The 14,747-nt window shown below is 38.6% G+C and overlaps 1 pseudogene; it reads left to right on the top strand.

Moving 5' to 3' along the window:
- Positions 1-10,618, top strand: part of LOC123823961 — a 29,550-nt pseudogene extending 18,932 nt beyond the window's left edge.
- The last annotated feature ends 4,129 nt before the right edge of the window (positions 10,619-14,747 follow it).

The following is a 14,747-nucleotide window of genomic DNA, read 5'->3' as shown; positions in this document are numbered from 1 at the left end:
CATGTGGTCCTCTTCTATTGCCACAGCCACATGGTCCTCACTCTGGCCAAAACCTCATGGTTCTCTCTCTCATGGCTGCGGGGGTCCCCACCCTGGCAAAATTGCACAGTTCTCTCCCCGGTGGATGCCATGTCTGGGTTTAAATCCCCATGCCAATCTTCCTCTGTACCCCCATTTCCTACTCCTCCTACAATCAGTTACACCTGCCAGCATTCCTGTATTATTCCAAGTTTACTGGCCTGCCATCATGAGGCTGGGCAGGTGCAGCCCCCATGTCATGGAGCCAATCTTGTCCAAGCTCACACAGGCACTGTAACCAGGGGGACCTGCCCCCCAGTCACATCTTGAGTGGAAGTCACTTCTATCCCCCTGGCTCAAAGCATAGCCACAGCTATTTAACGTATCTATGCAACCAGTTAAAGGTTATAGATATGTTAAATGACCACGGAAGAGGTTAGCTGCAAAGCTGTGGCTGTACGAAATAGTTCTGCATGGTCCTGCTCCATGTGTCCCTTCCCCCAACTCAAACCTGTAGGTCAGGGGGATGGGGGAGGGCATCCTATATCGTTATAATATTTCCTGGACATCTTGAGTTCTGGACCCCATTCCAAATCCCTATTTGGGGCCCCCCTCTGGGCTGCACCCTGTTTCAATCATGCCTATGTGAATTACACATGCACATGTATTATTTTCTCCTGTTGATCTGTCTCTGTCAATTTGGTATTAACCCAATCAGAAGAACCTAGAATGTGGGAAGTAAAAATATTAATGTTTTTTAGCCTCCATAATGGCTTCATATTTATTAAAGAAATTGAGTTCATAGTTTAAAACTTTCCATCAAAAGAAAGTTTCAGACCCGTATACTCATTAATTCTACCAAACACTTAAGGATGAAATAGTATCAATTCTATATGAACTTTTTCTGAAAAGTAAAGAGTTCAGGCCAATTCCCAAGTCATTCTTTCAGGTCAGTAATACCCTGAAATAAAAGTCAGACAAAGACAGGTAAAAAAAAACAACCCTCCTGCAGATGAATATATGGACAAAAATCCTCAAAATAAGGTAGCAAATCATATATATATATATATATATATATATATATATATATATATGTATATATATATATAAAATATGCATATATTTTATATATACTATATATAAAATAATCAAGTGGATCATGCTGTTAATCCAAGATATTATATACTATAAAGTCAAATAAATGTAATCCATTATATCAATAGATCAAAAAAAGGACAGCCTCATTATTATAGTGATTGATGTAGAAAATTTATTTGAAAAAACTCAACATCCAAAAATTCTCAGTAAAGTAGGATAGAAATGTTAGGGTGGTGGGTGACATAGGCTGTGAAAGAATTCACAAAGAGAAGAAAGTACAAAGAGTAAAGTCTTTATTTTTACTTTCCCAAGGGAGAGAAAGGGCTAGGTGCAGAGAAATGCACCATCCCTGAGGGGTAGGGGCTGTGAACTTTTATTGGGAAATGGGGTGGTTGTAGAACAGGATGTTTTGTTTGGGCTGCAATTTGTTTTGATGTTATCTTTGGGTGCTGGGTCTGGTCCAGGTCCTCTAGCACTTGTGGTCTGGTGTGTCCTGTTTCTTCAGTTCTCAGAACTTCTGCACCTTCAGGGAGCTTCCAGTAATTTTGTAGTCCTAAGGACAAAGGTTCATGAAACAATTAGAGTCAGTCATGCTTTACGGGGCTCAGCTAGCTCTGGAAAAGAGGGCCTGTAAAAGGGGCTTTTGTCCTATTAGAAAGAGAACTTTCTTAACTTTATAAATGGGTTTTCCCTAATATTAGAAGCAAAATTAAGATACACACTCTCAACACTCCTATTCAACATCATACAAGAAGTCCTAGCTAGTATATTAAGTCAAGAAAAAGAAGTGAATTTTCTTTTCTACACAGAAAAATTCACAAAATTTACCAGAAAGCTCTTAAAATTAATAAGTAAATTTTACAATTTGCAGGATATAATATCCACATATAATAATCAATTGTATTTCTATAGATTAGCAATCAACAATTAGAAACTGAAATGAAAACAATATCACTTATAGTAACTTCTGAAAAATGAAATATTTAAGTTAAAATCTAAAAAAATCATGCAACACCCTGGGTACAATAGGAGGGGCAGCCAAGCAGAATTAAAGCACATAAAAATTTTGTACAAAATGCTATGGGACTAAAAATTTATAATGTACCTTTTGAGGTGGTGTCTTTTTAATTTGCTAATGGAAGTATAGTTTTATCTGACACACAGATGAGAGACTCAAGTAAATTTAAGCTCACTCTCTCAATGAGAGGGCTTCCACTCAAGATAGAGGCATAGGTAGATATGTCTCACTTCCTTGCACAACCAGAAGGACAACAGCCAATTTAAAAACAGAAAACAACCAGAACTGCCAGAAAATCAAATTGTATGGAAGTCCAGCAATGAAGGAGTTAAAGAAGGAACATTCATCCTGACTGGCAAAAGGGTGGAGATTGGGAGCCAAGGCAGACAGAATGTGCAGCAAGGCAGCGGCTGGCAGACCAGTGGTCCCACATTTGCGTGTGTATAACCCTGGGAGGAATAGCTGGGGAGAAGTAACCCAGCATTCCAGTGCAGAGAAAAGCCTCAAAACCTCGGGCTGTGAAAATCTGTGGGGGTTGCAGTGGCAGGAGAAATGCCCAGTCTCACAGGAGAGTCTGTTGGAGGGAACCATGGGGTCTTAGAATGTTTACAAACCTACCCACCCAGGAATCAGTACTAGAATGGTCCAATTCACTTATGGGTAACAGGGTAAATGACTGAAAATGGGATAAGAGCTGAGCAAGCAGCATTGTTTCCTCTCTGACCCCTCCCCCACAGGTAGTACCACAACCAAGTGGGTTGCCCCACCCTCATGAATATCTAAGGCTCTACTCCGTACAACACAACAGGTGTGCCAAATCAAAGAAATATGGCCCAAATGAAAGAATAGATCAAAACTCCAGAAAAAAAAAACTAAGTGACAGGGAGAGTGCCAACCTATCAGATGGAAAGTTCAAAACACTGGTAATCAGGATGCTCACAGAAATGATTGAGTACAGATGCAAAATAAACAAAGAAGTAAAGGCTATACAAACTGAAATGAAAAATATACAGGGAACCAACAGGGAAGGTAATGAGACCATACTCAAATCAACAATTTGAGTCATGGAACAGAAGGAAGAAATAAATGTTCAACTGGAACATAGTGAAGAAACAAGAATTTAAAAAATGAGGAGAGGCTTAGGAACCTCTGGGACAACTTTAAACATTCCAATATCTGAATCATAGGGATGTCAGAAAGAGGAGAGGAAGAGCAAGAAATTGAAAACTTATTTGAGAAAATAATGATGAAAAACTCCCAATCTGGCAAAGGAAATAAACATGCAATTCCAGGAAGCACATACAGTCCCAGAGTAGTTGAACCCAAGGAGGAACACACCAAGACACATCATAATTAAATTACCCAAGATTAAAGATAAGGAGAGAATCTTAAAAGCAGCAAGAGAAAAGGAGACAGTTACCTATAATGGAGTTCCCATAAGACTATCAGCTGATTTCTCAAAAGAAATCTTATAGGCAACAAGGGACTGGAAAGAAGTATGCAAAGTCATGAAGAGCAAGGCCCTACATCCAAGATTGCACTATCCAGCAAAGCTATCATTAAGAATGCAAGGGCAGATAAAGTGCTTCCCAGACAAGGTCAAGTTAAAGGAGTTCATTATCACCAAGTCCTTATTGTATGAAATGTTAAAGGCACTTGTCTAAGGAAAAGAAGATCAAAACCATGAATAATAAAATGACAACAAACTCACAACTATCAATATATGAACCTAAAAAATCAAAAACAAAAACAAATTAAGCAAACAACTAGAACAGAAACAGAATCACAGAAATAGAGATCACATGGAGGGTTATCAGTGGGGAGGGGGAGGGGAAGGGGGGAGAATTGGGGAAAAGGTACAGAGAATAAGAAGCATAAATGATAGGCATAAAATAGATGGGGGAGGGGTGTTGTTAAGAATAGTATAGGAAATGGAGAAGCCAAAGAACGTAAATGTACAACCCATAGACATGAACTGAGGTGGTGGAATACTAGACAGAGCAGGGATGCAGGGTAGAGGGGATGAAGGAGAGAAAAAAATGGGACAACTGTAATAGCATAATCAATAAAATGTACTAAATAAAAAACACATGCACAATCTCCATGTTAAAAACTACAAAATACTAGTGAAAGAAATAACAACAGATCTAAATAAATAGAGAGACATACTGTTTTCATGAAAAAGAAGACTCAGTATTGTTAAACTGTCAATTCTCGACCATTTAATATACAGACTTAATGTAATCTCTAGCAGATTTCATTTTGTTCTGTTTGAAGGTACAAAAGTATTTTAAAATTTATATGAAAAGTCAAAAACTAGAATAGCAAAAATGATAAAAAAACAGAAAAAATAGAGATGGCATACTCACATTATCTGATTTCAAAAATTATAGCATGCTTATTTTCTTACAATATTGTTTGCTATGTGCTGATACTGGAAAAACAGAAAAATGACAATTACCCTTGAAAGCAGCTCAATTTGGCATATACTCATCCTCAGTTTCATACTGTGATTCCCTTCCTTTTATGTTCACAAATACTTTTGTGCCTCTGCTAGGCAACAGGCAGATCTAAAAACCACACAGATGTGTTTGAAAAGTTTAGAAAGACATGTGCCTTGGTTAGGCACCATTTTATTTGAGCTAATGCTTACCACTTCTGCCTGCTCTAGATACTAGAATCTTGATCAAATTTTAAACAGATACTCTGAGTTTTGCTTAAACAATGCATTAATGCACCACTACTGAGCACATTTTGTTACATTTGCATTTGGAGTTGAATATGATATTATCTCTGCCTTCAGTAAGTTCCCAATTTCATGAAGGAGTCAAACTACAAATAAAGAGATTAGTGAAAAGAATAAGATAGGACTGAAAAACTGGACCAAGATCAGTAATGGAAGCCCTTAACTATCATGCGAAAAAGTTATAATTTTATCATATTGGTGATGGTAAACCATTGAAAATTTTAAACAAGAGGGAGCTCTCACTAATGCGTTAATGCATTCATTAATTCATTCATTCACTCAATAAATGGTTATTTTCTACTAAACAGTAGGTGCTACACAGGATTCAGAGAATGAAAGGTAATTCTGCCATGACCCTGCCTCCAGCAAGCTCACAGTACCAAGGAACACTCTACTGTGTGACCCTGATTAGTTTACAAGTGAAGCAGGATAGTATTTTGAAGAAATCCAGGAGGTTCTTTAATCTTTTTCCATTACTTCTGTCTGTTCCCCCTTTCATTCAATGTGTTTCAAGTTAACATCCTCAGGTGAGAAAGGTGGCTGGTTAAGCAGAAATAGGCTGGTATACTTCTTGGCTTTTGTTTTTAAAAGCCTAAGCCCTAGGGTAGGGAGAATGCTGCAGTGAAAGACAAATACTAACAGTTAGATGGAGGTTGAGCTAAAAGGTAAATGCTTTCTTCTCCTATCCTCTCTCTACCAGACTACACCCCTCCTCATATTGCAGAAAACAGAGGATGGGGAGAGACAGGTCTGTGAGTCTCGGAGCAGCAGGAAATGAGACCTGTCACCCAGGCACCTGCTGTGACCGTGGAAATACTGTAGGGAGGAATGAATGGATACATAAATTGTCTAGGCAGCAGATGAGACCAAAGGTGAATTTGCAAAAATGTTTCTATCCCAAGCATGGCACAAAAGCAGCAGATTGCCAGTGCACCCTGAGGGGCTGTATGGAGGCAGACAGTGGTACTCAGGGGTACACTGTCTGAACAGAGGGGCCCCATCCCCATCCCAGGACTGTGCAGCTGCAGACCCATGGCACAATCCAGGGGTGGGGAGAGCCAATCCCAAAGGTGACTGGATTTAAAGGTTTCTGTAGCCTGGCAAAGTGACACTTGTATACAGTCAGAAAAAAAGTGCACTGTTTCCTACTGAACACAGTGATATGTCCTACATGACTAGGTAGGCAGACTGAGACTTGGTCCCACTACACATATCAAATTACCCTGTGGCAGGAGAGGCAACAAATTCTGCTAGGTTACAGGTGTGGCTGCATGGGAAAGGTAACAGGTCTCAAAATGGCCAAGTCTGTGTTAAGCTTTGAAGAGTAAGGTAGGAGCATGTGAATTGGGGAGATTTCAGATAAATTTTTTAAAAAGTTGATGCAAAAGCAGACAGGTGTGGTAAATGTCCGGAAATTTAAGAAGTTTCATCTTATTTTCATATAGGTATATTTCAGAGACATCTGGGAAAATAAGTTGGAAAATCAGGCACAGAAGCCAACACAAATGACCTTGTTTCTAAAGGTAAAGATTTTGTACTTGATGATTGAAGAGTGTTAAGTAGAAAAGTAATGTGATTAGAATGTCATAGAAAGACAAGAAAATATTTAAATGATCATGATTTTTGCTATGTGATATAAAACCACATATTATTTATTAACCAGTTGACATAAGTGTATATGTCTATATCTAATGTTCCATAAGGCAATAATCATCTGTTTTGCTCACTGTTTTAGCTTCTAACATAATTTCTAAAATTTCAAGGTACATAACAAATACTTGTTAAAATGAATAGAAAATATATTAACTGTCTTAGATTCTAAAAGGTGTCTGGATTATTCAACACTGTATTCTAAATGTCAAGTATAGCATTTGGCACATAGGTACTCAGAAATATTTCAATGAAGGAAGAATTTACTCTGTAAATGTGAAAAAATCCTTAATACATAAGTACATCAATTAATATAATGATACAGCCATTGTAGATTTCTCATGTAGACCTCATTGCTTTTGATAGGGATCAGGCGGAACCCTTACTGAAGCAGGACTACTGTAAACATCTCCCCTTTGGTCGGAGTCCTCAAACCACAGTCAACTTGACTATGGTCATTTCCTTCACTGAGTACAGTTTGTGTTTCATGGTAGTTCCCAGCAGAGGGGTTATTTCCACAACAGGGCTGTGCTCCCAACAGCAAGGGATTCTCTCTCTCTCTTTGCTGATGGTTGTTTACAGTTCAGACTTAATGGCCCAGGATCTGCAACAGTCTGATCTGTATGGCCTTAGATAGCTATTTCTGTTTCAATGCGCTTTTGTCCAGGTCTGTACACTGTATGTGAAGCAATTTAAAGACAGGACTTTCCTTTACTGTGGGGCCTGCAAAACCATCTGCTGTTGCAGCGACTAGTACCTGGGGTGGCTTCTCCATGCTGCTGTGCAGGAAGGATTTACAAATCTTTCTGGCTTTGAGAAGAAAGAAAAGGCTCTCTCAGACTTAACAAAAAGGCTTTCTCTTAACTCTCCAGTTTCTTGTCCTGTATTGTCCATGAATGCAATAGTATTCTATCTTTAAAAAGGAGGAAATTCTGACACATGCTATTACATGGATGATCCTTAAAGACATTGTGCTAAAGGAAAAATATGATTCTATTTATATGAGGTACTTAGAACAGTCAAATTTATAGAGATCAAAAGTAGAGATCACCAGGGACTGAGGGTATAGGGTGGTGGGAAGTTACTGTTTAATAGTACAGATTTCTCATCTGGGATGATGAGAAGTTCTATGGACAGATGGTGGCAATGGCCACACAACAATATGGATGTGCTTAATGCCACTGAACTTTACTCTTAAAAATGATTAAAATAATATATTTTACATTATACATATTTTACCATAATGAGAAAAAATTGTAATCTCAAGTTAGTTGGAAGCTTTGAGCTTCTGGGTAAATTTATACACTACAGAGTCAGCCATTTCCTTCTGGACCTCTTCTTGTCAGTTTCTTTAAGGGTTTCCTCTTGCATTAGTTGAATTCTCCAAAGAAATACTTTCCAAACCCTTGCCCAAAGGATAAACCCAAGCTGCCAGCATTCTGAAGCATAGTGAGAAGAGAGGGCATAGTTCCCGTTAGTTGGTGTATAAATATTTATTTAATCGTCCTTCAACCCTACTTAGTCCTTCTTTCAAGTACCCCTGCCCCACACTGTGTCTGGTATAACTCTACCCAGAAACCCTGGTTTCTTTAATTCTATCTCTGGAAAACAGACCCTCAGGCTTCTATTGGGGTAAAGGAGGACTGCACAGAAAAGAGATTTTTAGTTTTAAACCGATTTTCTACTCCTCCTGTTTTAGTTTTAATCCTCCTGTTTTGACTGTGCACCTTAACTCTCCTTCTAGAGATAACTGATAGCACCAATTTCTAAACATGTTGGGATTCTTCAGTGCCACCCATTGTATCAGCTGGTCCTCCTTCTGGTTTAAGATTTTATATTTCCCTCTTGAGTCACCCCCTAGCATGCTTCTTGTGTAGTATATGAACTGGACACAGTCCCTGCCCACCTTGCTCTCTTGTACTTGCATCTCTTCACCTTCAAGATACCTGAGGAAGTACATCATGAAGAGGAGGAGGTGGAAACTTTTGCCTTCCAGACAGAAATTGCCTAACTCATGTCTCTGATCATCAATACTTTTTATTCCAACAAGGAACTTTTCCTTCGACAGTTAATAATGCTTATGATGCCTTGGACAAGATACACCACTGAGAGCCTGACTGACCTTTCCAAGTTGGACAGTGGTAAAGAGCTAAAATTTTGACATCATCCCTAACCACCAGGAGTGCAGCCTGACTCTGACGGGCACAGGCATTGGCATGACCAAAGCTGATCTCATAAATAATCAAGGAACCATTTCCAAGTCAGGTACCAATGAAGGTTCTTATGAAGGTTCTTCAGGCTGGGGCAGACATCTCCGTGACTGGACAATTTGGTGTTGGCTTTTATTCTGCTTACCTGGTGGCAAAGAAAGTGGTTGTGATCACTTTCACAGAATGATGGTGAGCAGTATACTTGAAAGTCCTCTGCTGGGGGTTTCTTCACTGCACAAGCTGACCACAGTGAGCCCATTGGTCAGGGTCCCATAATGATCCTCCAACTTAAAAAGGGCCAGACAGAGTACATAGAGGATAGTGTGTCAAAGAAATGGTGAAGAAGCACTCACAGTTCATAGATTATACCATCAACCATTGTTTGGAGGAGAAATAGGAGAAAGAAATCAGTGATAATGAAACAGAGGAAGAGAAAGGTGAGAAAGAAGAGGAAAATAAAGATGATGTGAAGAAACCCAAGACTGAAGACATGTGTGGGCTCAAATGAGGATGATAGTTCTAGGATAAGAAAAAGAAAGCAAAGAAGATTAGGAAGAAATACATTGATCAGGAAGAACTGAACAAAATCAAATCCATTTGAACTAGAAACCCTGATGACACTGTCCAGGAGGAATATAGAGAATTCTTTAAGAACCTTACCAATGTCTGGGGAGACCACTTGGCAGACAAGCACTTTCTGTATAAGATCAGTTGGAATCAAGGGCACTGCTATTCATCCTCATTGGGCTCCTTTTGATGTCTTTGAGAACAAGAATAAAAACAACATCAAACTCCATGTCCACCATGTGCTCATCATGGACAGCTGTAATGAGGTGATACCAGAGTATCTCAACTTCATCTGTAATGTAGTTGACTCTGAGGATCTGCTCCTGAACATCTCCAGAGAAATGTTCCAGCAGAGCAAAATCTTAAAGGTCATTTGTAAAAACATTAAGAAGTGCCTTGAGCTCTTCTCTAAATTGGGGGAAGATAAAGAACGATAAGAAATTGTACAAGGCATTCTCTAAAAACCTAAAGCTTAGAATCCATGAGGACTACCAACTGGTGACCTCTTTCTGAGCTTCTCTGTTACCACACCTCCCAATCTGAAGATGAAATAACTTCTCTTTCAGAATATGTCTCTTTCATGAAGGAGACACAAATGTTCATCTATGACACCATTGGTGGGGTAAAGAGCAAGTTGCCAGCTCTGTTTTTACAGAGTGTAAGCAGGGGTCAAGGTAGTCTATATGACAGCCTGTCGATGAGTATTGTTTGCATCAGCTCAAGGAGTTTGATGGGAAGAGCTTGGACTCAGTTCCAAGGAGAGCCTGGAGTTAACCTGAGGATAAAGAGGAGAAGAAAATGGAAGTGAGCAAGGCCAACTTTGAGAACCTCTGCAAACTTATGAAAAAAATATTGGATAAAAAGTTGAAAGGGTGACAATCTCCAATAGGTTTGTGTCTTCACCTTGCTGCATTGTGGCTAGTACCTACAACTGGACAGCCAGCATGGAGCATATCATGAAAGCTTGGGCACCTTGGGACAACTCTACAGAGGGTGACATGATGGCCAGAAAGCACCTGAAGATCAACCTCACCACCCCACTGTGGAGACTCTGGCAGAAGGAGAAGGCAGACAAGAATGACAAAACTGTCAAGGACCTTTTGATGCTGCTGTTTGGTCTCTTTTGGCTTCTCTCTTGAGATGTCCTAAACTCAGTCCAGCTGCATCTATTGTATGATCAAGATAGACCTAAGCACTGATGAAAATGGAGTGACAGCAGAAGAGCTCAGTGCTGCTGTTCCTGATGAGAAATCTCATACCCCCATCTTTGAGCATGATGAGGATGCCTCTAGCATGGAGGAAGGAGAATAGAAGTTTCTACCTGCAGAACTTGTACCCTTTGTATAGTATCTCATAGCTCCCCCAGAAGCCCTGAGTGGCCCTGGCTCATCTGGTTTTCTCTGCTGATGACTAGTGATTTTTTTTCTCTCTTGCCTTTCTGCCTAAGGCAGAAGAATACAAGGGCTTCAAACCTTCCTTTCCAATATTGACAACAGGTTTGAATTTGTGTATTGTGGTGTTTCTCTTTTGTTTATCTTGTTCTGATATTAAAGTATGCAAAATAAAGAAGATGCAGATTTTTAAAAGATTTTATTTATTTATTTTTAGAGAGAGGGCAAGGGAAGGAGAGAGGGAAAAAAACTTTGATTGGTTGCCTCTCATAGGTACCCCGACCAGGGACTGAACCTGCAACCCAGGGACATGCTCTGACTGAGAATAGAACTGATAACCTTTTGCTTTGTGGGATGATGCCCAATGAACTGAGCCACACAGGTTAGGGCAAGAAGATGCAGTTTTAATTGGGGGGAAAAAAGACTTCATCTTTCTTAGGTCTGGTAAGTCAGTTACTATTTGTGCATACACTTTCCAGCTTTCAAAATGTTATTACTGTTTTCTCTTCTCTTATTATCTTTGTCCTGGGTTTATGCAAGCAAAAAGAAAAAGATACCCTTTGCTGTTACTATAGTGGGCCTTAGGAAAGAGCAAGAGTTAATGTGTATGTTCAGTCTAACATCTTTGCCAGTAAGTCTCTTCTGTAGTTTTTACAATGTCATTTAAAAAATTGTTGTGATTTCTTAGGCTCCATTAACAGAAGGGAACCACCTGAAATCTGGAAAATGATGGTGGTGAGTGAAGTCTGGAGTACTATTTTCAGTTCTGGTCATAGCTCTTAAAACTAGAAAAACTGGAATTATTTTAGAAGACAGTAATTAGAATATTAATGGAACAATTAAAGGGACTAGGAATGTTTTCAACTGAGAATGAAAATTTCCAGAAGTTGACTTCAAATATTTCAAAACTTGATGTTCATTTACTCATTAATCCATTTGAGTTCTGCCATGTGTTAGGAAACATTCTTCCAGCATAGGAACAGCATAGAAAACATGGTCAATTCCTGAATCTTGCAGAGCTCACGTCTAGTGGGGGAAAGAGTAATTTCCTCTGGATGGGCCCACTGTAGAAATAGAATAAATGAATAAAAGCCATGAGGACATAAATTTCAAATGAATATGATGAAGAACTTCAAAGTGTTAGAACTGATAAAGTGTAATAATTAACAACTTGTTTAAACTCCTTAAAAGGTGATGAGAATGAGGATCTCAAAAAAAAAGTGTTTAACAGAGAGGTTAATTGTATGGACTCTGGTTAGAAACCCAGCTCTACTCTAAGGTAGCTATTGACCTTAATGTCTCTGAGCTTCTATTGTTTCATATGTAAAATTCAGCTAATAATAGTATATTTATATGATGCTGTGAGGATTAAATGAGTTAACATGTGTAAAATGTTTAGAGGATTATCGGCAGAACGTAGTAAGTGCTACATAAGCATTAGCTAGTACTGTTTATTTTTAACCAATTTTTTATTTTGCATAAATTTTAAACCTATCCAAAAGTTACAAAAATAGTACAATGAATGTTATATATTCTTTGCCTAAATTTCCCAGTTGTTAACATATGCCACATTTGCTTTATCTCTCTCTGAGAGTAACTTGTTTATTTCTTTTTGGTTGGACCATGTGATTATTAGTTGTAGCTTCACCCCTACGTATTTCACCTCTACATACTTCTATATATAATTTCCCATATAGTCATAATCAAGTTACCATACTCATTAAATTTAATATTGATACAATTCTAGTTTCTAATAGATAGTCCATATTCGGTTCTTCCCAATTGTCTCAATAATGTCCCTTAACTTTCTTAAAGATCATAATCCAATCAGGAATCAGGTATTATATTATATTTAATTGTCACATATCTTTAGCCTTTTTAATCTAGAACCATTCACCAAACTTTTTTTTGTCTTTTATGACAGTGACAGTTTTTTAGGAGTCCAGGCCAATTTTTTGTATGATGTCTCCCAATTCAGATTTGTCTGATTTTTCTCATGGTTAGGTTCAAGTTTAGCATTTCTGACAGGAATACTATTCAGGTGATGTGGTTCTTTTTCAGAACATCACCTTAGGAGACACATGATGTCAGTGTGTCCCATTTTTCCCATTCAGATAAGGTAGTGCCTGCTACCTTCCTCCTTGGTTATTAGTAAGTCATCTGTCATGTCACATTCTGAGACTGTGTGAATTTTCTAGACAGGCTTTAACCTGGTAATGTTAGCATCCATTGATGATTTTATTATCTCACAATGGGCATGGCATGGTCAACTAGATGAACAAAGAAGATAAGTTTGGTTTAGGGAAAAGATTGCCATTGGGTACAGTGGGAGTCTATAGCAGGAAGTTAGCTCCACTTAATAAAAAAAATCATAAGCTTTGGTATAAATGCACATATCTCTGACAATTACTAGCTGAATGACACTGAGTAAATTTCCCTAAATTTAATCCTCTAGAAAATGGGAATTACAATTTATGTTTTACAGAGTTCATTTGTGTATTGATACAAAGGGAACCTTGATGATGATGGCTGCACTATTACAAGATGAAGATGATTATATTAATGAAGATGGTTTATTTAATCAGATGTTGACTTTAAGATGTACAACAGGTCACAGAAATTAAGGCATTGCCTCTTGGGTGTGGACATACTGGGAAGGGTAGGAGTATCCAGAAGGAAGTAGAATACTTTGATCTTTGTTATATTCAGCCTTTATCATAATTGGTGGTGGTATGTCCAGCCTGAAATGCAATGCAGAGGTTGTAAGATTCAATGTTGGACTATTTGCATAACAATCTCTGGAGAACACTAAAAATTATAAGGTTCTAAGCTAAGCTGATCCTTCAGAAAGTCTTATTCAGTGTGTCTTGGGGGAGATTTTGGTCCATTGCCAGGGTGAATAAAGTGTTACATCTAATCTAATCTAAAAGGTCAGTTTGGTCAAATTAACTGACTCTTCAGTCCATTTATGAGTATTCAGATTATAGACAGTAATCGTATACTTGCGTGTGATAGCATTGGTCTGAACCCTGGTTTATATTAAAAATAAGGCACTAAAGTATTTTATGGATAGGTTAAGGCAATTCAACAAGTACATTGCTGAGAGCATTGACATGAGAGTAGCCAGAGAGCTCTGTAGCCAACTCTGAGAGTTGTAGTTCAGATCTGTGCTGTTCAATCAATGTGTGGCCACTAGCTACATGTGATTCAGCTAGAATGAAAAAAGCAATAGTTAATGCAATTTTAGGATAGATACTCTCAATGTTTAGAGTAATTTAGAAATATTTTAAGGAAAACAACACTTGAATTGAATTTAGACTTAATTTTAAATTGATTAAAATCATGTAAAATGAAAAATTTTGTTCCTCAGTTAAACTAACTCATTTCAAGTGCTCGACAGCACTTGAAATAGCCACACATGGCTAGTGGCTATTACAGTAGGACAGTGTAGATATAAAACACTTTCATCACTGCAGAAAGTTCTATTAGCACTGTTGAGGAAGTGTTGATAACCTGCCAAAAACCCATGCATAGTAGAAAATAGTTGTTACTGGTCTCACTCTAAAGACCAGGAAAGACTTGATGTCTAGTGAATACAAGACTATTTTAGTTGGTCTTCTTGCCAACTAAAGGAAAAAAGACTGAGGCAAGCCAGGAGATGTTGGGTGAAGAAATAGCATCTATTTCTACATATTCCCCCTCTTTGCTGTGGGGAGGGTGAGTTTCTAATCCCTATGGCCCCAGAGGCCATTCTAAGCTACTTAGAATATCCTCTCTTAAGAGGCTATTGTATGGGCCATTGTTGGATCCTACTCTCTTCCCGGCCCCTGCATTCCCATTCCCCAGGCAGCCTAACTGCCAAGATGGCTGGCAGTGCCCAGGTGTGATACCTGGTAGCTACATTTCCTCTGTGTGTGTGCTCTGTTGGCTCTAAGTATAGTTTGCATCCATCTGTTCCTCTCGCCCTTCCACACTACAGAGTTAGGTGTTGTTTTGTCCCCTGGAGGGAGCCCATATTGTTCTATTCCTACCACAGAAAAAAACAAATC

This window comes from Phyllostomus hastatus, unplaced genomic scaffold, assembly GCF_019186645.2.
Source record: "Phyllostomus hastatus isolate PE091 unplaced genomic scaffold, TTU_PhHast_1.1 phas_contig_524, whole genome shotgun sequence".
Classification (NCBI taxonomy): domain Eukaryota; kingdom Metazoa; phylum Chordata; class Mammalia; order Chiroptera; family Phyllostomidae; genus Phyllostomus; species Phyllostomus hastatus.
This window is presented reverse-complemented; position numbering and strand designations above follow the sequence as displayed.